Source organism: Choloepus didactylus, chromosome 5, assembly GCF_015220235.1.
Source record: "Choloepus didactylus isolate mChoDid1 chromosome 5, mChoDid1.pri, whole genome shotgun sequence".
NCBI lineage: Eukaryota > Metazoa > Chordata > Mammalia > Pilosa > Megalonychidae > Choloepus > Choloepus didactylus.
Genome location: NC_051311.1, coordinates 40,802,063 through 40,828,883, shown reverse-complemented (window position 1 = coordinate 40,828,883; position 26,821 = coordinate 40,802,063). Strand labels below are relative to the sequence as shown.

The 26,821-nt window shown below is 38.5% G+C and overlaps 1 protein-coding gene and 1 non-coding gene across 4 annotated transcripts in view; one reads left to right on the top strand and one right to left on the bottom strand.

The window, feature by feature from the left end:
• The first annotated feature begins 460 nt into the window (after positions 1 to 460).
• Positions 461 to 26,821, top strand: part of CUL1 (cullin 1) — a 127,757-nt gene continuing 101,396 nt past the window's right edge. The window contains exons 1-2 of one of the 3 annotated variants that reach the window (XM_037835927.1): positions 611 to 758; positions 8,824 to 8,976. The gene's annotated coding sequence lies outside the window, so the exon portion shown is untranslated. Of the gene's footprint in view, positions 481 to 610; positions 759 to 8,823; positions 8,977 to 26,821 lie in introns of those variants that run through there. The other 2 variants (XM_037835928.1, XM_037835926.1) reach the window with 2 other exon arrangements.
• On the bottom strand, positions 24,697 to 24,823 carry LOC119535616. Its single transcript, XR_005217232.1, has one exon. It is a non-coding gene; the product is annotated as a U6atac minor spliceosomal RNA (small nuclear RNA).

Below are 26,821 nucleotides of genomic sequence, written 5' to 3'. Positions count from 1 at the left end.
GAGGAGGTGTAATACCCTTTTCCTTCAGGGTGCTTTGGGGGAGTTTCTCCAGAAGGTAATGCCACCAACTTTATAAGGTTATACTCCTCTTCGTTAGGTATGAAGTGGCGGGAACCCGGGTCTTTAGAGGCCGCCCTAAGGAGGGAGTCTGTAAAACCCGGAGGAGGATCCCGTGAGCCTGGCTGGAGATGGCGCCGCGTGTTCACGCGGAAAGGGCAATGAACTTTCAGGTAGAAACAACCAATGCGAGCGGGGTCCTCCGCAGATAAGGGGGAATTGATTCTTGGCGGCAATGACCCTCGCTCTGAGGCTCTGGGCGGGGAAGAAACCCGAAGGAGTTGGAGGTTTCCGGGCCCCTCCCGCGCCTCGGGCTAGCGGGGAGATGGCGGCGGCGGTTTCCCAGCTCCCCCGCCCCGGACGCCGACGGCGGTGCGTGTCGGCCCTCCCCCAACAGCTTTTCCCACCCGGTAGCCGGAGCCGGTGAGGCGGGGAGGGCGGGGAGCGGAGGGAGGAAAGGCGAGAGGGCGGAGGTTGCGTTGTGCAGGCGGCGCAGCGGCGGCGGCAGGAGGAGGGACGGACTAGCGAGCAGGGGAGGAGAAGGAGGAGGGAGCGGGTGTCGCACGCAGCTCCAGGCGGGGCGGCCCCTGTGGCTGAGGGACGCAGCCAGACCTTGGCGGGACGGGGATTTAATCGGGCCCGGGGCCCAGCGAGGAGGTGAAGACGTTGCTGGAGCCTGTTAAGCACTGGAAGAAATGAGGGTGAGTGTTGGCTGCGGGTTTGGCAGCCGGGGCCGAGTGGAAGCTGCGGCGGCTGCGCAGGCCCGGGCTCGAGCCGCGGTGTCGCAGTGACTGGGGCCGCGGCGGTCGCGGCCGAACCCCGGCATCAGGCGAGGCCTGAGCCTCCGCCGCGCCGAACCCACGCGGGACTGAATGGCGGCTGGGGCTGGGGGTCTTGTGGACCGAGGACGCGGGGGTTGAGGAGGGAGCGAGCGGAGACCCCGGCCCTGAGTCACCCCGGCCGACTCGGGCCTGGCTGAGCTGCGGCCCCGGAGGGCGCTCTGCGCAGCCAGGCCTGGACCTACGCACTGGGAAAAAGCTCGATTCATCGCGCCTGGCAGAGGCGGCCTTGTCGCTCCGGCCTCTTTCCAGCCGCGGCCGGGGAAGTTGGTGCGGTGACTGTTCCCCGGGCACACAGGAGTCTTGCGCTTCGCCTACCCTTGTGCAGGCGACCCCTGCGTGACTCCCCGTCCCCACGTGAGTGCTTCCGACTTTGGCCTTTTCCCCATTGCCCCCTTCCTGGATCACTCTTCTCACTCATGCATCACTTTCACCCCTTACCCGTGCTCTTAAGTAAGTACTTGGCTTGCTCTCAGTGAGGCAGTCCGGGAAGCAGCAGAGCCACAAAGTAGAGCTCTTTTGCTTTCCGCTTCCCTGCCCGCCGCCGGAGCTCTCGGGTTCCCCCCCTTCATTGTTGCGACTGGTTGAGGTTGCTATTATTGGGTAATAATCGCTCTTTTGCTCCATTCTCTTGCGGGGAGCGGGCCGGGGGAGGGGGCACCGCGCTTGCCCGGTGCACGGGGATGTGAGTGTGGCTGCTGAACCGGACGGAGCTTCTCCGCGCCCGCGGTACGCTGGCGAGTCCGGCGGGGCTCTGCTCTGCGGCCTCGGCGCGTCCCCGGAGCCCGGGCGCTAAGCGGGAGCGCGCAGTAAGTGGCCCCAGAGGTAAACGGAGGGGCGCTGGGCTGAGGTTGTGTGGAGTTTGGGGTCCCGAGCCTCGAGAGTTGTGTGCATTTCTTCCCAAGGCCCGAAAGTCCTATCTTGCTGCCATGTGTGTAATGTGTTAATGCCGACATAATTTGAAGAGAGAGATGCTTTTCTAAAAATTCTGAGATGAGTTCCCTAAGTAAGGGTTTTCTCATCTTAGCTAGTTTTCTGATTGAGTCGCACTGTTGCTTTTAGTTCTTAGTAGGGGTAGAGGTAGGTTTATAAATATTGAATTGCGGTCAACTTACTCAAGTGTTTATTTACTCTGTGTAATTGCTTTTTCCTGTAGTAGCATTCAAATAGTTACGAGTGGAGTAAATGTTCACACTCTTATTGAAATGCACGTATTGGAGTGTCAACTAAATTTCATTTTTATTTTCAGCCATGAGTTTGTAGGACAAACATATCTAACACTCCGCTAAAGTATGTGTAGTTTTAAATTTAACGTTTCGTTTTGTGGCCACTCTCTCCCTGATTTTCTGAAATCCTGTAGAGGTTATGTTCTGTGTAGTAAAATGTGTGGTTTTGCTGAAAAAGCAAAACCAGCAATTTTTGTTTAAAAAATTTGGATGTGAAACTATAAGAAGCTTTTTGTATATTAGAAAAATTGTTATCTGAAAGTTCTATTTATTGCTTTCTATATAAAGTCGAAGTAGTTGCATCGCATTTCAAATTTCGAAGCCCGCAAACACAAGACTGGCTTGCTTTGACTCTATTATGCCCATTTTTGGAGGTTTCACAAGAGTGCTCATTAAGCTTGATAGAGATGGCTCAAGCTTACTTTCTAAAAATGTTTACGTGAAAAGTGAAATATAAAAAAATCACATTCTAAAAGTGTTAAAACTTTTTTTCACCACTGGCATCTTTTAAAAACTATTTTGCAAAAAAAAAAAAAAAAAAAAAAGCCCCAAACCTCAAAACTTTTATACTAGGATTTTTTCACCAGTTTATAAAATCCACTTTCTCTCAGAGCCACATGTTTTGGACTTATAGTCATGTTCCTACTCCTAGTGAATACCACATCAGAAGACTAAGAGATAAATGTGTAAATTGATTCTGCACATATTTCCTTAGATTAAAACTCATTAGTCTCCTTTGCTGCTTACTGTATATTATCTCCTAGTGATAATTAACGTAGGCTTGACTGTCAGTTATCACCCATGCTTTTCAGTCTATGAATTCCTTGAAGGCAGGGAGTATTTATTTATTTTTTTGCATCGCCAGTTAGCACAGAATTTGGTCCTGTACCTCATCTTGATTCTTTGAATGAATGATTTTTTTGGAATAATTCTAAATTATACCTGTTGTTTGACCACTGGCCCTGGTTTTGGCTCTAGTAAACATAGTCTCTGCATTTCTAGTGGTTAGGAATGCATACTTTATTATTAGTAGTAGTAGCTTCTTGAGAGAGAATGATAAAATTTGTAGCTTTAATCATTCCTTCTTTTCTTTTCCATTCTCTCCTTCCTCCCCTCCACCTCCCCCCAGTTTCTGGTACAGTGCCCCAAGAGATATGTGCTCAGCTTTTCTTAAGCTATGGAAATCTGGGGAAGTGCCAAGAAAATAATTTGTGAAACTTGAATTAGTTTTAAAGTGAGGAATTTATTTTTTGCATTTGTTTTTTGTAACAAGATTGAGGGCTTTTTTTTTTCCTGCTTAAATATCTCAGCTTTGTCTTTGAAATGAAGTAGTTGGTAGTCGAGCTCTTCTCTGTTGGAAACATGAAGCAAACTGAGTAGGGTTGCTAGAGCATGAAGTGACCTCTCTTATAGGAGAAAACATTCTTGGGTCATTGAGGGTCTTTTATCAGAAGTTCACTCCCAATATGTCCAACAGGCATAGTGTGCCTTTTAGCATGGAAAATTAAAATGAATATACTGAAGTCTTTATATTGGGGAGTTGTTGTTACTTGCCATTCTTCAAATTAAAAAATTAGGGCCCCGAAACTTATGAATGTGCTTGTGTTTTTCTTCTTTATACTCCTCCATAAATCCCAAAACTGTGGGCTTTTTCCACCTTCTGAAATTAAGGGTTAATCTGGATTAATGTGTATTTTTGGTACTATTGGTTTAAATTTGAGCTTGTCTTTTAGATATGTCTGGAGAAAGAGTGCAACCATCCTAAGGATCAATTCTAAGTTCACCTTTTGTTGTTTTTAATATACGGTAGTTTATTCACAAGGTTTGAAAAGTTTGCTTTTCAAAACAAATGAATATTGAAAAAATACAAAATTTGGATCAAACCCCTTCTATTACTGAGGATTTTAATTTCCTTGCTTATATTATGTACATTAATGCACACTATACACAAAATTGTAACATTGAATGACTTTCTCATTTTATTCACACAAAGACAGAGATCGTGTCTGGCTTCTTAGAAAAGCTGTATATGTATGTGTTATTAACTTATTCACTCATTTTTACTGCTCCTGACATGTGCTCTAGTCTCAGCTTAACTCTGCTAGGCCTATATATATCTTCATTTGTAAAATGAGAAGTTTTTTACTTGATGCTGTTTAAGATTTCTTTAGGACCCCAGAGTGTGTAGAATCCATAAGAATATCATAGCTTTTAACTTTAACAATATCTTGAAATATCTTGAAAAACTGTCTTTTAAAATATAGTGCATCTTACTCATGTTTGAAAAGCAGAATTGTGAAGTCAAAGATTGATAGTCATTTAAAGTTTTTCTCTTGTGGGGAAACTTGGATCCAGAAACCACAGTTGTTTCCCTGGCTTTCGCTCTGTGCTTCAGCATTATTGCATTTGCAGGTCCCAGAATTTCACTTGCTCGCCTTTCCTCTGCTTTTGCTCATGATTTCCCCTCTGTCTAGAATATTATTTTTTTCTTTTCCCCCTTCCTATCACCTGGCAAACTTCTGTTCTTTTAAAAAGACAGTTCCATCTCTGGAGAGCTGGCCTTGACCTGACTTAGGAGCCCTTCTTTAGGTTCTCATAATGCCCTGCCTGTGTCGATAAAAAAACACTTAATTTTTTTTGTTAGCATATATATCACAAATTTTCCAATTTTAACCATTTTTAAGTGTACACTTCAGTAGTATTAATCACATTCACAATGTTGTGCTACCATCACCACCATCCATTACAAAGACGTACGAGACCCCAAACAGAAACTCTACCTATTGAGCAATAACTCCCCATACCCCCACCTGCCCTGCTAATCTCTAATCTGCTTTCAGTCTCCACTAATGTATAGCATTTAATACTTCAATTTTAATTGGTTGTTTCTGCCATTAGACCCACCTGCTTTAGGGCAGGAGCCTCATGATATGCATTTGTCCCCAGTGCTTGCACACTGCTCGTTCAAGTTAACATTCATTTAATGCTTGCTCTGTGCCCTCCACTGAACTAAGCACTTCATGTACATCCTCCCATTTCAAATCTTACAAAGCCCTGTGAAGCGTAGGTACTACTGATAATTCTGTCTTTTAGAATACAGATGAAGAAACTGAGTCTTCCAGTGATTGAAGTTACAGAGCTAGTAAGGTGGTAAAACCTGAGATAGAACTAGGCGGAGTCCAAAGCTTGAGCTTTTAACCAAGTGTGCTCTAAGTGTTTGATTTATATGAAGGTGGAAGAAGAGAAGAGAATAAAATAAATTCCTTAAGGATTGGTATCTGATAATTAATTGGTAACTACCACAGTTTGTTATGCACAACTGTGGTTGACTACTAAGAATGAGCTTATTTCTTCTGGTGCTTTTAGTAACTGGTGGTATATTGAAGGAAAGTAATTGGGCACTGATGGGATAGAAACAAACAATTCTGGAACTTTGGGGCTATTGTTAAATTGGGTGTGATGTTATGATTTGGCATTGGAAAATTTGTAGAGCCTTTTAAGTCTGTTCAAATCTAGCAAACTACAATTTTTTAAAAGGCCTGTGTCAAAAAAATACTTGGTAGAAAATGGTTGCCACCATTTAAAATATGTAGTATAAAGTGTGTATGCATTGGTGAAATATTCATAAATAGTAAAAATAGTTATTTTAAAGTAGTGAACTTACATGCTTTTTAAATTTTTTCAAGAAAAATTTTAAGAACTGAAAAAATAATACAAATGGATTTCAAATCACAGATGGAGAAAGCTTCTCCAAGCATAACACCAGAAGTAGAAACTGTGAAGGGAAAGATTTGTTTCACTACTTTAGAGTAATAAAATTTCTGTATATTAAAACTCCATAAACAGTTAAAAGGGAAATGGCAAACTGAGAAAGATTTTGTAACTTACAAGCAAATTTAATTTCCTTATCATAAAAAGAGGGCTTATAAACCGATAAACCAATAAGAAAAAGAGCCCCCTCACCCACCATGGAAAAACAGGCAAACTGGTAATTTATAAGAGAAGGATCAGTAAACATTTGAGATTTTGTTTCACTAGCAGTGCTCTCAGAATTTTAAATCAGCTGAGATACTAATTTAAAAATATTTTTTGGCATAGATTAAAAAATAAGCTGATTTTGGCAAAGATATGGAGAAATGGGCCCACTCATAATACATTGCTAGAAAGAGTATAATTTAGTATGATTTTTTTCTGGAGAGAAATATATAACAAAAGCTTACAAAAAATATATATATGCACTTTGAAATAGCTAATCCATTTCTAAGGACTGAGTCAAAGAAAATAAAAGACATGATTAATATTCCATCATAGGTATGCTATTATTTAATAAATGCTTTCTTATTGAGCTTTTGTTTTCTGTGATTTGCTTTTATTACAGATGATTCTTTCATCATTGTTTAGATAAATCTTTGCATTTCTGTAATATTAATGATTATTCAGCAGTATTAAAGACAAAAACATGCTACAAAACAACATATGTAATATTGCAGATTTTTTTATATGAGTGAGTATATGCATTTAAAAAAAGGATAGTAAACCAAAATGTCAAAAGTGATTATCTTTGAGCAGTGGGATTATTAGCTGTTTTTTTTTTTTTTTCTGTTTTTCACTTTTTCCTCCAATTTTTTACATTGCTCATGCATTTATAACACTGTGTATTAATTTATAAAAAGAAAAAACAAGACAATAAAAGCAATGAGACTTACAAATATGTTTCCACTTAGTAATGCTGAAATAAGTTTGGTATTTGCTTCATTAGAAGGCCCTTTTCCAGGTGTGTTGACACCTTAAGGGCTTCAGATACAACTTTGGTGGGCTCATTCCAGTCGGATCTCTCCTTTCTGGCTCTCATCTTCCCGTTATCTTAATCCTTCAAATGCTTCAGGTTCCCTCAAGTTTCGTGCCTACCATGAAACTAGCCTAATCTCATAAAACTGATTTACTGTTTGATTTTATTAAATTAATTATGTACTGATACATTGTCTTCAGTGTGGAAGTTTTTCTTAGTGATACTGTTAACTTGAAAGTAGGGATCGTACCCCCTTGCTAATTCACAACCCCTAGTGCTAGTAGAAATATTTTTAAATTGATGTTTTAAACCTAATTTAATTATGCTTAAAAGTATGAATATGCTAAAAATTAAAAATTGTTTTGGCACAGTTTGTGCTACAGCTGAGAAAATAGAAAGGCTACTGTCAATTATTTAAGAAATGTATTCTGAGTGGCACATTTAGGAATACTATGGGAATTAGGAGAAAATGGGTGTACAGAAATGTCACCAAATGCCAGGAAAAAAATGCCTTTACTATGTAGAAATTAATTAATCCTATGCTAAAATAGTTTCAAGTGCCTGATAACAAAGGCATATGAACACCAGATGTGGGGAAAAAAGACAAAGAGGGATCAGATTTCTCTTAGTATGGAATGGAAAGGGTCGGGCTGGTCAGACCAGCAGGGCAGATTTTTTTTTTTTTAATTCATTTTATTGAGATATATTCACATACTATGCAGTCATACGGAACAAATCGTACATTCAGTTGTTCACAGTACCATTACATAGTTGTGCATTCATCACCAAAATCAATCCCTGGCACCTTCATTAGCACACACACAAAAATAACAAGAATAATAATTAAAGTGAAAAAGAGCAATTAAAGTAAAAAAGAACACTGGGTGCCTTTGTCTGTTTGTTTGTTTCCTTCCCCTATTTTTCTACTCATCCATCCATAAACTAGACAAAGGGGAGTGTGGTCCTTATGGCTTTCCCAATCCCATTGTCCCCCCTCATAAGCTACATTTTTATACAGTCGTCTTCAAGATTCATGGGTTCTGGGTTGTAGTTTGATAGTTTCAGGTATCTACCACCAGCTACCCCAATTCATTAGAACCTAAAAAGGGTTGTCTATATTGTGCGTAAGAGTGCCCACCAGAGTGACCTCTCGGCTCCTTTTGGAATCTCTGTGCCACTGAAGTTTATTTCATTTCCTTTCACTTCCCCCTTTTGGTCAAGAAGATGTTCTCCATCCCACGATGCTGGGTCTACATTCCTCCCCAGGGAGTCATATTCCACGTTGCCAGGGAGATTTACTCCCCTGGGTGTCTGATCCCACGTAGGGGGGAGGGCAGTGATTTCATCTTTAGAGTTGGTTTAGCTAGAGAGAGAGGGCCACATCTGAGCAACAAAGAGGCATTCGGGAGGAGGCTCTTAGGCACAATTATAGGGAGGCCTAGCATCTCCTTTGCAGAACAGTCTTCCCAAGGGCAAATTCTGTGGTAGAGGTCTCAACCCATCAAACCACCAGTACCCAAGTAATAGTTCTTTTATTTTGAGTTTTCCTAGTTCCTCAGTTTTGAGTACCTGGTCCCCTGGGGTTCTGTAGCAGTAAGCCCCATGATAGGAGCAGTTCCAGGATAAACATAGCAAGCATGTATCTTCTTGAAAAGTCTATTTTAAATAACTTGGAAACATTACTGCTTTTTTAAGGGGTGGGCATATTTAGGAGAGATTTTTCATCTCTACAAGCGAAAATCAGCAGTTAACATTTTCCCCCCATTGGTCACTTTTGTGTGTTGATGATGGTGATAATGATGATGAATACTTGGAGGGTAAAAACTTGCATCCCCCAATTAATGGGAGAATTTATTTAATTTTTTTGCAATTGGAGAATCTGAAATTTTGTTCTTGGCTTGTTCTCTGCCAGTACTCCTTCCATTGTGTCTGAGTGACCAGGCCCCATTCTGAGCACACACTAACGTCACTGGCATGGTGGTTCAGGCTGGTCTTTTGGAGCCCATGATCTGACTACGGGATTGTTTGTGGAACTGTTCACAGAGATAACTAATCACCATGTAAAGTAGGTATTTATGTATGTCTGTGTTTTGCTTTGGGTTACAGAAAGAATCATTGGCTTCTACAAATCAGTTTGATCAGTTTTTTTCTTTATATAAATAAGCAACTGTTTGTAGAGTTCTTTTTATTAAATCATATTGAGATATGATTCACATATCCTAAAACTCACCAATCTAAAGTGAACAATTCAGTGGTTTTTAGTATTTTCTGTAGTGAGTTTTTGATGATGCAAAACTATGGGAAAAACCTGGATTTTTGTGATTTGTGTGTGTGTGTGTGTGTGTGTCAGTTCCTTCCCTTTTTAAAAAATATTAACTGTTTTTAACTGGGATCATGGGTTGATGGTTTTCAAAATGAGCTATTTGAAGCGTAAATTTGAAAACCTGGCTTGAGAAAATGCACGTTAATGAACTATGTGAAATCAAGACTATTGACAGGTATTTCCATGTGGCCGTCTTTCCATTAAACTTGAGTTATACGGTGAAGGTGAACTACTCCAGTCCAACTAGTGCACTGATAGAAATGGTTAACAATCTTAATGTGTAGGATATTCTTTATGCTTATTTAAAATATGTTTTTTTAATATAGAGATGCAAATGAGCCACTTTGTGTCTCTTCATACCCTAAACAATAATGTAAAAGAAAAATCACTCTTGCAGTGACATATAAAAACAAACTGTGCAGACTGTGAAATGTTTGCAGCTAAAAAGAAAGGCATCTTGACTAGAAACAGTTCGATTAAAACACACGAGTGAAAAATGCTAGAAGCTTAATCTGTTTCAGAATCATCTTCTAAGGTGAAGCTCATGTTACAGGTTTTACCAAACTTCTCCTTTGTTATAGGATATTGTTTTGAGTCTGAAGAGGGAAGCAAGATTTAAAATAAAAAGCAGCTCCACCCTCCCACAAGAAAACCCTCTTGTTGAAGGTTATCATCTATTGGCAGATTTTCATGCACTCAGAGGACAGTCAAATAATTGACCAAAACTGAGGTGTTAAGCTAGTGTGGTGGTTTGGGGCTGTATGTACCCCAGAAAAAATATGTTCTTAAATTTAATCCATTCCTGTGGGTGTGAATCCCTTGTAAGTAGGACCTTTTGATAAGGTTTCTTCATTCAAGGAGGTATGACCCACCTCATTCAGGATGGGTCTTAATCCTTTTATTAATCTGTAGTTCTTAATAAGCTGAGTGAAATTCAGATGGAGAAAGACACAGGAAGTAAGGAGTTGAAAGCCATGAAATCGGGAAGAGAACGCAGGAGGCAGGAAACACTGCCCTGTGCATCGCCATGTGACAAGCTAAGGGCCAAGAGTCGCCAGCAGCCAGCCCCAGAACACCGTAGTGTTTGGAGAGAAGGTATCATCACCTCAATGATGTCTTGATTTGGACTTTTTTAGCCTCAAAATCATGAGCTAATAAAGTCCCATTGTTTAAGCCAACCCATTTCATGATACTTGCTTGAGCAGCCTGGGAAACGAAAACAACTAGTTAGCGTTGATTGAATTAAAGTTCATGTTTAAGTACACACTTTCTGTGTTTATATTTATCTCCCAGCACTCCTTACCCAATATTTATAATGTCAGAAAATTTTTAATTTTTAAGTACTTGATGTTATAGTAACTGGTAAAGAAATCTTCAACACGGTTTTAGCAAGCACAGTATTGAACATGTGCACAGAATGGGGGTATGTAAACTGGCAAGACAAAACCACAGGTAAAACAGGTGCCTTCAAGCTCATTGTGAACTCTTAAGTGTGTTGGGGACCATTGCCCATGGGGAGGAGAAAATGGTAAATTGTATTAAAAACTAATCAAAACATAAAGGCTCCAAGTCAAATAAAGAGAGTAGTAGGACTGTTTATCCTCTTGTGGACCAATTTGTAGTGAAATGGGAAGTATCTTTGAAAGCTTACTTAGCTAGGGAAAGTTGCTGATCAGAATTTTTGAACTTAAGGTTAAATTATATATCTTTGTGGAAAGAAAAGTATAATGAAAAGGCTTGAAAACCTGGTTAAGGTGAATGACTTCTTGTTCAGTTGGTGATAGAGTGGTTTTCAAAATCTGCTTATTTAGCGGGTATTTTAGCGCTCATCAACTAGGAGCAAACTCAGTCTTCACCACAAATGATGTGATTGTGCCTCCTCAATCAGAAGGTGAACATCTAATTTCCACCCATGGAAACCTGAGAATATTTCACTCTACCACTGACTGACTCATCCAGCAGGGTTGCCGGCACAAAAAGAATCCACACAGGCTCTGATGGAAAGACGTTTTACTCACGTAAAGAGTCAGAGCAAGATCAGCTTCACTAGTGGGCATTGGTTCTCTATAGCCAGCAGGTCTCAATCCATGGCCCAGGCAGGGAGGTGTTCTATGCACAGTACTACCTTCTTGTGCTGTGGTGAGGAACCTGCTACTTCCCTGCCTGGGACAGATATACCACAAGGGTGTGAGCTAGATGTCATGAAACACACCCACGAGAATCAATACTGTCCCCAGTGAGTATTTTCAATGCTCAGGACAATAGGGGAAGAAATGTACTGGCAGTACCCTTATCTTCTAGGGGATTGTGTTTTATTCCTCCTTGCCAACACACTTGGTCCTGAGCACAGGATCTGTTTGAGGTCCCTTCCTACATATTTATTATGTTTCTACTGTTCTAAGCATACATAACTCATTTGTTGCACATCTGATTGATAGGTATTGTTGTTATCCCCATTTTATGGATATATGAGCCCAGAAGTTAAGTAGTTTGCCTAAGCTCACACAGCTAGTGAGCTGTGGAGCCAGGATTTTGAAGGCCCATAAACATCCACATATATTTATGTATTAGCTATTGAAAATAGTCATGTCACTGTGTAATGTAGGTCAGTGCTGTTTGAATTGTTCTACAGTAAACTGCCTTTTATAGGGTAACCAGTACACACTGAAATAGATACACTTAATACTTATGTTGTTATATGCTGTGAGCTCTTTTTTATTTTCCTATTTTTCTTTTTAATAAAGTTCCAGTAATTGTTTACTAAATTGATTTAATGATTCACACATTTAATGAGTTGCATCCCTTGGTTTGAAAAACATGATGTAGATAATTATTATCAAATGTAATACCATTTTTCCTTGTTTTAAAGTGAATGAGATGCTTGGAAATAAAATACATGGAGGTACCAAGCTAGATAATTGAATAAATGTGCACATAAAAAGTATTATGCCAAACTGAGAACTTAAAGTCAGTTGTTAGTGTACTTGTTAGCATATGCACAGGCTCTAGGGGACAAAAAATTGACCACAGTCGTGATCTATGGGGAGGAAACAGGGCTGAGGAGAGGGAGACATTTTACCCTAGGTCTTTTTGGTAGCCCTTGAATTTGTATCATGTGACTGGATTACCTACTCAATAGATAACTAACTAAAAAAAAAAAAATTTAAAAATAATCACTTGTTAGCAGATAAAACTAGATTATATGGGCAAAATGGTCAGTCTGCACAGCACCTGCTAAATTTAACAGGTGATTGTGGTCTTCAAGTTTTCTAAAGCAATTAAACCAGTGATACTTGTTGCATCTTTCCTCAAAGGCACATATGAATTAGGAAGTATATAGATGTTGACTTAATTAAAATCCATTTGTGGACTGAACAGTATTTAAGGCTTTGAGTGCTTGTATGTGGATTTTTTGGATTTAAAAGAACCCTTTTCTATTAGTAATTGCTCGTGTACCAAGTCTAAGAGAACAAAAAGTTTTTTCCTAATCCCTAAGGTGTTCATAGGAGAGTATTCTATAATTCTACTGAATAACACCTGAAATTTCTCATAATTATAGATTCATGTGTTTGTGAGAATGTATTAAATTCGCTTGTGCATATGTTTATATTATATGACTAGAAAGATTGATCACAAGGAGAAGGCAACTGTATTTATGCATTTAGTAAATGTTTGAGGGCCTAATTGCAAAGTTCTGCTAGTTTTTAGAAAGGTAGGAGAAGGCATAGAGAAGACTAAACCATGAAGCTTTAAATACAGTTGCTCTTGCCCTAACCCTGAACATGGGGTCCAGGTCTTGTTTCTTAATTTTTTAAAGTGAACGGGTGATTCCCATTCTCTAAAGAGAACCACATTTGCTAACAAGCTTTATAGTCTTAGCTGGTAAAGCAGACATGCGAACACAGATGAAAGGTGTGCTAACTCAAGGAAAATGTACAGGGAAGACTGGGTAATTTCAATTGAGAGGTTCAGGAAGGGAATTACTTCTATTTGCCAGGTGCTTTATATATATATTGCAATGACACTAAAAAATAATAGTCTTATGAAGTAGGTTTCCTTTTCACCCTTTTACCGATGAGAAGTGGACTGGGCTCAGAGAAGTCGAACCACTTAGGTCACATTGTAGGTGGCATGGCCGGGATTTAATCCAAAGCCTTTTCTGCACATTTTCTTTCCCCTTCAATTCTGGAGGTAGTATTCGAGCTGAACTTTGAAGGCTAGATAAGATTTAATATTGAAGGAATGAACAGCAAGAGTAAAAGTTTGAAAGTAGGTGGTGTATTTGTAGGAAAACCTGTAGTAAGTAGTGTAGCTTATGTAGTTTTCCTCCTGTGATGTGATATGGCCGGGGAAGACATGCTCCCTGCTCTGAGAGGATCTGTAATGGCTGACTGTGCTGGTTTGGATGTATTATGTCCCCCCAAATGCCATGTTCTTTGATGGAATCTTGTGTGGTCACACATTATTGGTGTTGATTAGGTTGGAACCTATTGATTGTTTCCATGGAGATGTGACTCAATCAACTGTGGGCAAGAACTCTGATTGGATAATTTCCATGGAGGTGTTACCCCACCCATTTAGGGTGGGTCTGAATTAATCACTGGAGCCATATAAAGAGTTCACAGACAGAAGGAGCTCAGAGCAACTGAGAGTGACATTTGGAGAGGAGCTGCAACTTGCAGAGACATTTTGGAGATGGCTGTTGAAAGCAGAGTTTTGCTGATGCTTTGGAGGTTCTATCCCTGAGTTTGCCCCAAGAAGCTGATGCAGAGACATTTTGGAGAACGCTATTTTGAAACACAACCTGGGAGCAAGCAGATGCCAGCCACATGCCTTCCCAGCTAACAGTGGCCTTTCTCCAATGAAGGTACCCTATTGCTGATGCCTTACCTTGGACACTTTATGGCCTTAAGAATGTAATTATGTAACCAAATAAACCCTCTTTATAAAAGCCAGTGTTTTGCAAACGGCGGCATTAGCAAACCAGAACACTGATCAAGGAGTTCTTCAGCCAAAATGTGGAGCCACTGAACCATTTGAGAAACGTAATAGGTGTTTTAGAAAAGTTAGCTGACCACAGAAGTGAAGATGCATTCGGGGCATGGAAGACTGGCAGGGAGATGGGTTGGGAGATAAGAGAGAATGAGCCCCCATAGAAATGAGTCAGAAGAGTTTCTGTTTATTTTAATTTAGTAAAATTTATTAAAGATCATTAGTATGCAATACATATAGGAAAAGGCATAAAAGTACACTCAAAGTAAATACTCTGTCCTTGGGATATAATTCCATTTAGTAGGGGAAAGAATACTATTGGGCAATAAAAAGGAATGAAGTATTGATACATGCTACAACATGGATGAAACTTACAAACATTATTCTAAGTGAAAGGAGCCAGTCACACACACACAATATATATAGAGAAGGATTCCATCTATATGATATGTCCAGATTAGGAAAATCTATAGATAGAAGGTAGATTAGTGGTTGCCTAGAGCAGGGATTTGGGGTGGAGGGAGGGGATGGGGAATTACTCCTAAGGGACACAAGGGATCTTTTTGGAGCAGTGGAAATGTTCTAAAATTAGACTGTGATGATGGCTGCACATAACTCTAAGTATAGTAAAAGACATTCAATTGTACAGTAAATTAGGTAAACTTTGTGAGATATAAATTATATTTCAATAAAGCTATTAAACATTGCTATCCATGATTAAAAAAAAACAGTAATAAAGAACAGAAAATCTGAGACCTGACAGATTGCTATTATTTCCAATTGAAGGAAATCATCAGAAGTGTAATGTAGAGGATTTTTGCAATTCATTTGGGCCTTGAGATAAGTTTGGCCTTAGGGAAATGGAGGCAAAGACTATACTTTGAAAAGAGAAGTATTGAACTAAGGGTATGCAGAGGTGGGAAGTACAGAGGTTTGTGTCTTGTCTATCCAGTTCATTTTGCTTGACTGTAAAGATAGTTTGGGGGTGTTGAGTATCCGTCTGAGAAGTTTTTATTGTTTGTTTGATGGACAGCATGGGACCCTTAAAGGTTTTGGAGGCATAGAGTGTGACTGGAAATAGGATGCAGTATGGTTGGAAGAGGTGAGAGCTATTGTTTGGGGTGGCACAGTGGAAACTAGGCCAGGAGTGGAGAGGAGAGAATAGACACGAGCCTAGTGAGAAGTGAATCGTAAGTTAATGTCTTCTGCAGTTGTGTCAAGCAACTCAGATTCTGGTCTGGCTCTGTTACTAACATGTTTTGTATTTTGTATTTTCTAACGCTTGTGTTTTCTAAGCGTTTTATAGACTGAAGTTGTTTTCTTCTAAAGTGGCTATACTAGAGTGTTATAATAATTGTAAAATCAATCTATTAAAATATTTCTCACCTCAAATTTTTTTAGGCTTCTTGCTCTTAGTGGAGTACAATTATTCTTCACCCAGGTGAATAGGATTAAATTTATAGCATTTTTTTTGACTAGGGTAGGGTGATTAGTACATTTGTATAATGGCAAGATATGGTCTCCTGACTCTTAGCGTTTATTAGCTGTGCCCTTGGCCAACATTCTCTGAGCCTCAGTTTTCCTATTTTAAAATAGAATAGTTGTATGTGTTTTATATGCTTAAAAAAAGAACTTTAAAATGTCATTTTAGGGTAAGAATTAGTTTTTATGGGTTGTTTATTTCTCTTAAATTTTATATGCAGTCTAAGTGTTGTGTAATTTTTCCCTTCTAAATTTTTCTTCATACTCTTATAGGCTAGTAGAAAATAAATTGACAAACAATTAAGCATTTTCAAGCCCATAACTTACTTTTAGTATTTCTATATGCTGATGGGCTGAGGTTTTTTTTTAAGTATCATCAGTCAGGTGTGCCCCTAAAATATTTGAAGTAATTAATTCACCGAGTGTTTATTGAGCACCTGTAGTGTGCCCAGGCGGTATGGTCAGTGCTGAGAATTCAGCTGTGACTAAAACAGATCGTGCTCCTGCCCTCTGGCCACAAAATGGGAGTCAGTAAATCAGAATTGCTTCATTTAAATCCAAAGGTTAGGGAGAGAAATTTTGTGTTTACAAAGAACAACCTTTTATTATTGATGCATTTTCCAATTTATAGTAACTGGTATAAATACAAAATCTACTTATTAAAACATCCATTATTCAAATAGCAATGATTAGCACAATACAAATGTATTTCGTAAGTAAAATGTATAAGTCAAAGATGAGCCTCTTTTCATTTTTACGGGTGATTTTGCAAATACCACATGAATAAGATTCATTATGCTAAACATGTCCTTGCATTTAATGCGTTTAATCGTTTCTGACTAAAATCATTTGAATTAGGTGGGCCTTTAAGGATCATCTCCTACCACCTGATTATTTTTTAGAAGGAAGAACCATCATTTGGGGAATCCCAACTGTGTACCAGGCACAGAACTAGGTGTTTTTATGTATGTCTTATTTTTTTCTTTATGACAACTCTGAGAAGTTGGCATTTTGGTGCTTAATTTCTGAAGAGAGATTAAAAGTGGGTTAACAATCAGAATGAACCAAATGCAGCCTTCCAAGTGAATCTGACTAGCAGGGCTCGCTGGGTTTGTATTCTCTGCGTTGGTCTACTGTGATTGGCATAGTATTTTCTCAGTGCCATCTAGTGGTGATCTGAGTTGGGGGTCACCTTGATGAGGTTGCGGAAAGGAGTCGTTTTAGAGTGTAGTGGGAAGCATGAACACACTGCTGCAGAATTTGGTCAATTTAATATCCAACTTTGAATCCAGTGTTACATAAATTCATCTATGAGACATGTACAAAAGTTTTATTATGAGACTTACTGTATTTTTTGCACGTTATTTTTGAATAAAATATGCAGTTTGTTTTAGAAGTTGAAGCACAATAGCTATCCTGTTATTTTTCCATTATAAATTTACAATCGTTGTTTGTATATTGCCTTTACAATTTAAAAGGGAAGGTCATGTATTACTTTGTATAATGGTGAACAGGAGTAATAAGGCATCACTTTATTTGAGCTAGTCTCAGGAATTCTCCTGTGACAAATATCAGGAGAGTCATTTTTATTGGTTTCTGTTAGTGACATAGAGTTCAGCGACCTCCTCTCACCATCCGAGTTCAGTTAATTCCACTTGTCTGCAGCCTGACTTCATTGCCTTCTACTCTGTTGGAACTACATTCTTGAAGGTCGCTAGGCTCCTGAGTCACTAAAATCAATGTCTTTTTCATAATAGATGTTTATCTTGGACCTTTGATACTTTGAGGATTAGAAGTTTCACGCAATGTCTTGTTTCTTCTGGCCTCTTGGTCCTCTAATCTATATAGTCTCTGCCTCTTGCAAGCACTTTTTTTTGAGGGGGGCGGGTAATAGGAGGACTCATTTCTCCTGTCCTTCAAATAGAAACATCAGTTCTCATCTCTGTTAGGGTCTTTCTTTATCCTTTGAAGATTTATCCCTACTGATGTCAGTAATTTTACCTTATTGACAACTGCTAAATTTATTTCTTCAGGTGTGATTTCTTTGGGCTACATTTCCATCTTTTAAAACTGGTGTGCTGTTTTGAATGTATTATGTGCCCCAGAAAAAGCCATTTTCTTTGATGCAATCTTGTGGGACAGACATATTAGTGGGGATTAAGTTGGAACGTTTGGATTAGGTTGTTTGCATGGAAATATGCCCTACCCAACTGTAGGTGATAACTGATGAGATATAGCCGTGGAGGCGTGGCCTCACCCATTCAGGGTGGGCCTTGATCAGTGGAGCCATATAAATGAGCTGACAGGCAGAGGGAACTCAGTGCACCTGTGAGTGATGTTTTGAAGAGGAGCTACAGCCAAGAGGGACACTTTGAAGAAAGCACAGGAGCTGCAGATGAGAGACACTTTGAAAACAGCCATTGAAAGCAGACTCTTGCTCTGGAGAAGCTGAGAGAGGACAAATATCCCAAGTGCAACTAAGAGTGACATTTTTGAGGAACTGCATCCTAGAGAGGAACTTCCTGAGAGAAAGCCATTTTGAAACCAGAACTTTGGAGCAGACGCCAGCCACGTGCCTTCTCAGCTAACAGAGGTTTTCTGGACACCATTGGCCATCCTCCAGTGAAGGTACGCAATTGCTGATGTGTTAGCTTGGACACTTTATGGCCTTAAGACTGTAACTGTGTAACCAAATAAACCCCCTTTTATAAAAGTTAATCCATCTCTGGTGTTTTGCATTCTGGCAGTATTAGCAAACTAGAACAACTGGGCATTTTCATTTTGGTGTTTTTTTTGTGTTTTTTTTTTAATTTCATATTCTATATTTCTAAAATTAAGTTGTTGTTCTTTCTAAATCCAAGTACTGCGATGGTAGTACAGTATTGTAAGTACACCGAACAAAGATGTCTATGAGTAAAGCTGGAAGAGGTGGGATAGGAGAATGTATGACACCAGAGGTAAAGATAGATGATAAAGACTGGGACTGTATAACTTGGCAAAAACTGGAGTGGCCAATGACTGTTACTAAATATACAAATATAAAAATGTTTTTGTGTTGGGAAGAGCAAATGAATGTCAACCATATAGAATGTTGAAAAGTGATGGTATTTGGGAAAAACATAATCAAAGCAAGCTAGAGCCTATGGTCAACAGTAACATTGTAATATACCTCCATTAAATGTAACAAAGGCAATATACCAGTGCTAGGTGTTTATGAGAGGGGGATATAGGGGAGGAATATGGGATTCTTGGTAGTGGTGTTATTTTCTGTCCTTACTATTTTATTGTATGACATGTTATTTTTCTTTTTATCATCTTTTTTATTGCTAAAAAAAAACAGTTTTTCTTGTGGTAATCAATATGTTCAAGTGCTGATTGTGGTGATAAATGTACAACTTTATGCTGATACCAAAAAAAAAAATTACTTCATATTGTATATTTCTAAAATTAAGTTCTTCATCTTCTTTCTAAATCCAGGCTTCTTCACATAACTTACGTGTTTCTCTTAATAATATCAACATTCTTTTTTGGGGGTTGTCTCTAAGTCCCTTGACTGCTGAGGTTTTGGCAGCATAGAATTTTTTAATTGGGTGTTCAATTTAGTGATCTAAAGAATTTCATATTAAGCACATTATGAATGTGTGGATGGTTGCCATTTAACCTAGAACTGCTGTGAGACTGTGTACTTGTGTGGATTATACCATGATTTATCCTTCCTGTGCCCTGTTGATGGATTTAGGGGTGGTTTCCAGTCCTCTGCAGTGACTAAACTTGATAAATATGACTTTCATTGTTTTTTGCCAGTTATGGAGTTAAATTTCTAGAAGTGGAATTGCTGAGTTAAAATGCGAATGTGTCTATAATATTAGTAGATAGATACTAATTCCTAATTGTATCATTGAGCATTTCTGCCAGCAGTAGTTAAATTGTTTTGAATTTTTAATGGACTGCCTTGTCAGATTCTGGAATTCAGAGATAAATTTTTGGAGGTTTAAAAGACGGCCTTTGTTGGTATCATTGTTGAATCTCTTGTACTTCTTAGCTGCACTTAATGGGATTGCATAAAAGAATGTTCTTGTTCATGGGTAGTGTATATGTGAATTATATTGTTTGTTCAAGGATGTGTGCAGCTAGCTCTCATATTTTCAGAAGACAGAACAATAGATGATGGATGATAGGGAGGGAGGGAGGAAGGGAAAGAAATAGCAATGTGACAGCATGTTAAAGTTGGTGGATTGGGGTATCGGGAGGGGGGTCAGGGTATGCTGGAGTTCTGTGTATGGGGTTTGTATTGTTTTTGCAACTGTTCCTATAACTTTGAGTTTATTTAAAAAAAAAAAAAGATGTCCTTTGTAATCCTTAATTCTTTCCTTACCTATGCTACCCATGTTCAGTTAGTCTAGTTACTATAATTTCCACTTTGTGTGGTCTTAAGCACGTGTCCTTTTCTTTTTACATTGCTATAAGGCCTTAAGTTGAACCATTAGCTCAACTCTAATAGCCTACCAACTAGTTTAACTGCCTTTATGTCCTCTTTAATTCCAACTCCACAGGGCTGTCAGACTAATGCTTCCAAAATCACTTTAATCATGTCACTCCCCTACTCAGAAACCTTCCATGACTCTATTGCCTACACAAACGCCTCTCTCTTTGGTACTATAAACCCATCCTTCCTGCCTCTCACAGCTTCTTCAACAAGTCCTCCACTGCAGCCGAACTGGATAACTCAGCCTCTTGTGAGGCTGCCTTATGCTCTTCCCTTGTAAAACACCCTACCTGTTCCTCTACTGTTCAAATCCTATTCATCCTTTGAGAAACAGTTCAACGGACACATTTTGCAAAGCCTTCTTTTTTTTTTTTTTTTAAATCTTCATTTTATTGAGATATATTCACATACCATGCAATCATACAAAACAAATCGTACATTTGATTGTTCACAGTACCATTACATAGTTGTACATTCATCACCTAAATCAATCCCTGACACCTTCATTAGCACACACACAAAAATAATAAGAATAATAATTAAAGTGAAAAAGAGCAATTGAAGTAAAAAAGAACACTGGGTACCTTTGTATGTTTGTTTGTTTGTTTCCTTCCCCTATTTTTCTACTCATCCATCCATAAACTAGATGCAAAGCCTTCTTGATCATTGTAGCCTGAAATGATTTCTTTCTTCTTTGAACTTGTATTGCATTTTTTGTCTATATCTTTAATATGGCAGCAAATTATGTGTCTCATGATATCTCTTCTAGTACCTTCAGCTAAATCTCTTCAATTATGTTTTCACGTGTTTTTACATCATTGCAGGAGAGTATAAACCCGTCTGTTGGTAATATGTCTTACATAGCAGTTCTTAAAGCTTCCTTTCTGATAGAGCACCGAATAAGACTGCTTTTAGTGCTTATGGGAAGACCCATACATATGCAGAACCTCATTTTCTAGAGAGGCATTCCTTTTGGTAAATGAACTGAATTTAACCTAGAACTGCTATGAGTAATTATAAGTAATTATAGCTGGAATGCGTTAAAGCTGGTGGGTTTTTTTTGGGGGGTAGGGGTGTGAAATAGTTTTATTGAGGTAAAATTTACGTACTGTAAATATCACTTTAAGTATATAATTCAATAATTTTTACTAAATTTAGAGTTGTGCAGCCATCACTGCGATTCAATTTTAGAACATTTCCATTGTCCCAGTAAGATCCCATGTGCCTATTTGCAGTCATGCAAATTCCCACCCTGTGCCCCAGGGAATCACTAGTCTACTTCCTGTCTCTATAGATATTCCTATTCTGGACATTTCATGTAATAAATGGAATCATACAATATATGGTCTTTTATATCTAGCTTTCACTTGGCATTGATGTTTCTGAAGTTTATCCATATTGTATAATTGAATGTTGTAATTGAATGTTTCCTTTATATTGCTGAATAGTATTCTGTTATATGAATGTGACCTTTTATTTATCAATTCACCGGTTACGGACATTAGGGTTGTTTCTATTTTTTTACTGTTATGAATGATGTACTGTGAACATTCATATACACATCTTTAGGTGGACATATGTTTTCTTCTTCTTGGGTAGATAAATAGTTGAATAGATAAGCCATGTAGTAAATTTTGTGTTTTTAACCGAATCTGATCTGTTAGTGCCAAATGTCTGATTACTAGCTTTGAGTAATGACATAACAAGGCAGTTCAGGCACTTATGACACATTTGGGTCTTGAGAATTTGACTTTGAGTTAGTTGTCCAGAACACAGCAGAACTCATTTCCCATTTGAATGTGTGCTTGTTACTTCTTTGACTTTAAGTCTCTGGATTTTGAATATAATTAGAGGCAAAACTCCACTAACATCTCTAGAAAGTAGTCCATTAGGATAGTAATTGAAATTTTTTTTTATGTATCTTGTTCATTGTAACTGTTTTTTATTAGAAAAGTTGTCGGTTTACAGAAAAATCTTGCATAAAATAGAAAGTTACCATATACCATCCTATTACTGACGTCTCATATTTAGTGTGGTACATTTGTTACAAATGATGACCATGTTTTTATAATTGTATTTTTAACTATGATCCGTGGTTCACTCTAGGGTTCACTGTGTTGTATAGTCGTATGGATTTTTTAAAATTACTTTGTTTTAGTAACATTTCCCAAATTTCCCCTTTTAACCACTTTCAAATATATATGTCAGTGCTGTTAATTACATTCACAATGTTGTGATACCATCATCACCATCCATTACCAGAACTTTTTCCATCTCTCCAAACAAAACGCTATACAATTTAAGCATTAACTTTCCATTCCCTATCCCCACTGTTACTCCCTGATAACTGGAATTCCAGTTTCTGATTATGAATTTGCTTGTTCTAATTAGTTCGTATCAGTGAGATCATACAATAATTGAATGTTTCTGTCTGGCTTATTTCACTCAACATAGTATCTTCAAGACTCATCTATGTTGTCAGTGGTATTACAACTTCATTCCTTTTTACGGTTGAATAATTCTCCATTGTGTTTCTTCATTCACTGATTGTTGGACGCTTGGGTTGCTTCCACCTTTCAGCATTTGCAAATGATGCCACTATGAACATTGGTGTGCAAATATCTGTTTGAGTCCCTGCTTTCTATTCCTTGGGGTACTTAGAAGTGGAATGGCCAGGTCATATGCTACTTCTAAAATTTCTGAGGAACCACCAAATTCTTGCACAGCAGCTGCACCATTTTACATTGCCACCAACAATGAATAAGTGTCCTTTTTCTCCATATCCTCTCCAAGTGTAATTTTGTTTTTGTTTTTGTTTTTGTTTTTAATAACAATTCTAGTGAGTATGAAATGGTATCTCATTGTGGTTTTGATTTGCATTTCCCTAATGACTAGTGATGTTGAGGATCTTTTCGTGTGCTTTTTGGCCATTTGTGTATCTTCCTTGGAGAAATGTCTGTTCAAGTCTTCTTCTGGTGAGTTGTATAGAGTTCTTTATATATTCTGGGTCTTAAACCCTTATTAGATGTATGGTTTCCAAATATTTCTCCCACTCTGTGGTTTTCCTCTCATGACAAAGTCCTTTGCATGAAAGTTTTTAATTTTTATGAGGTCCCATTTATTTTTTTTCTTTTGTTGCTTATTTGGGCTTTGGATGTTCTAAAGTCTAAGAAACCATTACCTAACACAAGGTCTTAGAGATGCTTCCCTATGTTTTCTTGTAGGAGTTTTATAGTCCGGTTCTTATATTTTGGTCTTTGGTCCATTGAGTTGATTTCTTTATGTAGTGTGAGCTAAGGGTCCACCTTCATTCTTTTGCATATGCACATCCACTTTTCCCAGCACCATTTGTGAAGAATCTCTTCTTTCCCAGTTGGGTGCACTGGGCACCTGTGACAAAAACCAATTGGACATGTATGTGAGGATTTTGCTTTTCTTTGTATTTTTACTTCATGTTTAGGTTTGCTGAGATTTTTAAGTTTTTATTAATGGTAATTAGAGGAAGTATAATTCTCCTTTCTGTCATGCATCTTTTTTTAACACACTATTTTTTTTAATATTCATTTTATTGAGATATATTCACATACCATGCAGTCATGAAAACAAATTGTACATTCAGTTGTTCACAGTACCATTACATAGTTGTACATTCATCACCAAAATCCATCCCTGACACCTTCATTACCACACACACAAAAATAACAAGAATATTAATTAAAGTGAAAAAGAGCAATTAAAGTAAAAAAGAACACTGGGTGCCTTTGTCTGTTTGTTTGTTTGTTTGTTTGTTTCCTTCCCCTATTTTTCTACTCATCCATCCATAAACTAGATAAAGGGGAGTGTGATCCTTATGGCTTTCCCAATCCCATTGTCCCCCCTCATAAGCTACATTTTTATACAATTGTCTTCAAGATTCATGGGTTCTGGGTTGTAGTTTGATAGTTTCAGGTATCCACCACCAGCTACCCCCAATTCATTAGAACCTAAAAAGGGTTGTCTATATTGTGCGTAAGAGTGCCCACCAGAGTGACCTCTCGGCTCCTTTTGGAATCTCACTGCCACTGAAGCTTATTTCATTTCCTTTCACTTCCCCCTTTTGGTCAAGAAGATGTTCTCCATCCCACGATGCCGGGTCTACATTCCTCCCGGGGAGTCATATTCCACGTTGCCAGGGAGAGTCACTCCCCTGGATGTCTGATCCCACATAGAGGGGAGGGCAGTGATTTCACCTTTCAAGTTGGCTTACCTAGAGAGAGAGGGCCACATCTGAGCAACAAAGAGGCACTCGGGAGGAGGCTCTTAGGCACTGTTACAGGGAGGCCTAGCCTCTCCTTTGCAGCAACAGTCTTCCCAAGGGCAAATCCTGTGGTAGAGGGCTCAACCCATCAAACCACCAGTCCCCTATGTCTGTTAACACACTATTTTTAAGTAAATCCCAGTCATCATTTCACCCAAAAAGTATGTATCTATAACAAATATATATATTTTTTAATATAAACATGGTACAACCATGGTTTCATGCTACCAAATAGTTAGCCAATGCCTTGACAAGATATGCATTATTTGGGTCATCTTAGAACATCTCCCATTCCTGTTAGGGGAGTGCTAGCTTCTCCTTTTATATAAGTATTTTTAAAAAAATTGATCTTATAAAAATCGTATCATACTATAAGTATTACTCTGTCACTTCTTTTTCACTTAGCACTTTTTCTAAAATTCCCGTATAAGTGTATAGCTGAAGTTGATTCATTTTGTGTTTTGTCTATTGTGTGGATATACTAGCTTACGGGTTCTGTTGGTGGACATCTGGGTTGTTTCCAGGTTTTTGCTCTTATGAACAGTACATGAGTTTCTTTATTTTCTGATGCACATATGCAAGTTTCACTAGGTCTAAATCATTTGGTGTATTATATATTTCATATCTTATTTGCCATATTGCAAATAAAATCCAGAGAGTACTTTTAACCAAGTACTAGAAAATAATAATCACTATTGAGTATTACCCAGGATCATTTAAATTTTAATCAGATTTAAAATGTTATTAAACTAGAAAAGCCAAATTTTTGTATTGTTTTATTTTTATCAGTGTTTTAAACTGTATTTTCATTAATTCAAATATAGTCTTTATTTTTGGAAGATATTGTGACATTTTAATCACTGCTTTGTTTTTATCTTTAACATTTTTTCAAAAGCAGTCAGCCTAACTGCAGCTGTAGTCTTCTAGAAGAATCTTATTTCTTGCATTCCCATTACAATTCTGATTTGAATTATCTTGCTTTGTTTAAGACTCCTTGATTTAACATCTGCTAAATGTGTTTGGTCTTAATTTATAGAAGTGGAAGCAAATATCAAGATTGCATTTTTAGGCAGAAGTATTATCTAGATTTTTTTTTAAATATTTGAGGTAAAATTAAGAAGGTCACATTTATGTTAAAATGGAGTAGTGATGCAGTTATGTTCAATGAAGCCTTAAGAATTTATTTCTTCCCCGTTTTTAATTTAGGAGTTGTCAAGGGAAATGATACATTACAAGAAAACAAAGTTTAATTGACTAGATAAATAACAAAGAAATGCTTGGTGCTGTAGTCCAGTACAGGGGCCACAGCTGAATCTTGTGAAGTAGTGGGCTGCCTCCTTCCAAAGTTAGAGGTTTAAAACTGCATGTGTTCTCCCCATAATCTCTGACCATTACAGGCCCTCGGGTTATCTTTACATCTTCTGAACTAACATCTCCATGGCTGCTTTGTACATCTTTTTCTATAACCAGTACCCTGCCTTACCCCCACTTCTTTGCCCACTCAGATTCTTCATTGCACTCCCTGGAAGTCCTCTGTAGGAAAACTCTCTGTAGCCTCTTCTCACATTCCTTCAACCTCCTTGGTCTTCCTTAAAGACTAAATCTCCTTAAAGCTCTATTAGGGTTCGGCTATTTGTGTTATCCCATACTCCACAACCCTCAAGGTTGGAACATGAGGTCAGTGTCCTCCTTTCCCTGTTATGTATACAGCCATAGACATAGACTTACTTAATCTTTGGAGTGCTCTGCTATATTGCCCCTTTCCCCTCCTCATAGTGTTATCTTCTAACCACCAGATTTTAAAAGTTAGCCTGGTATTCCGGTTGACCAAGTAAGCTCCAGGGTGCTGTTGCCCCACAGAATCTTTGAACAAGCAGCAAAAACTGGCAGAGCCATCTTCCTCAAAATTCCAGAAAACTGTTAAAGGGTTGCAGTAACTGGTCGGTGCCACATCTTTAAAAACATTAGGTGAAGCTTTGGTGTCCTTTGCTAGGCCCTCTCCCACGCTTCCATACTCCCATATGGGTCCTTGGCCCTGTTCAGTGGTAGCGGAATAACTCCTATGCTCACAGTGGGGTGACTGTATGTCAGTGTCAATCTGATGAGTGGCAGGCTGAAAGACTGAACCTGGAAACTTCTCTCAGGCTCACCAGAACTTGCCCTGCAGGCAGAAGCAGCTTGTGGACAGCTAAAGAAGTGTAAGACAGTTAAATTAAGCCAGCTGGGGCAAAGATTTATCTGCTTTAAGACATACACTAGAGCACTGGGGAAGGGGAGAAAATCTATTTCATGGGGAGTACAGGGGGGCATTCAAATTCCTATAACCAAGG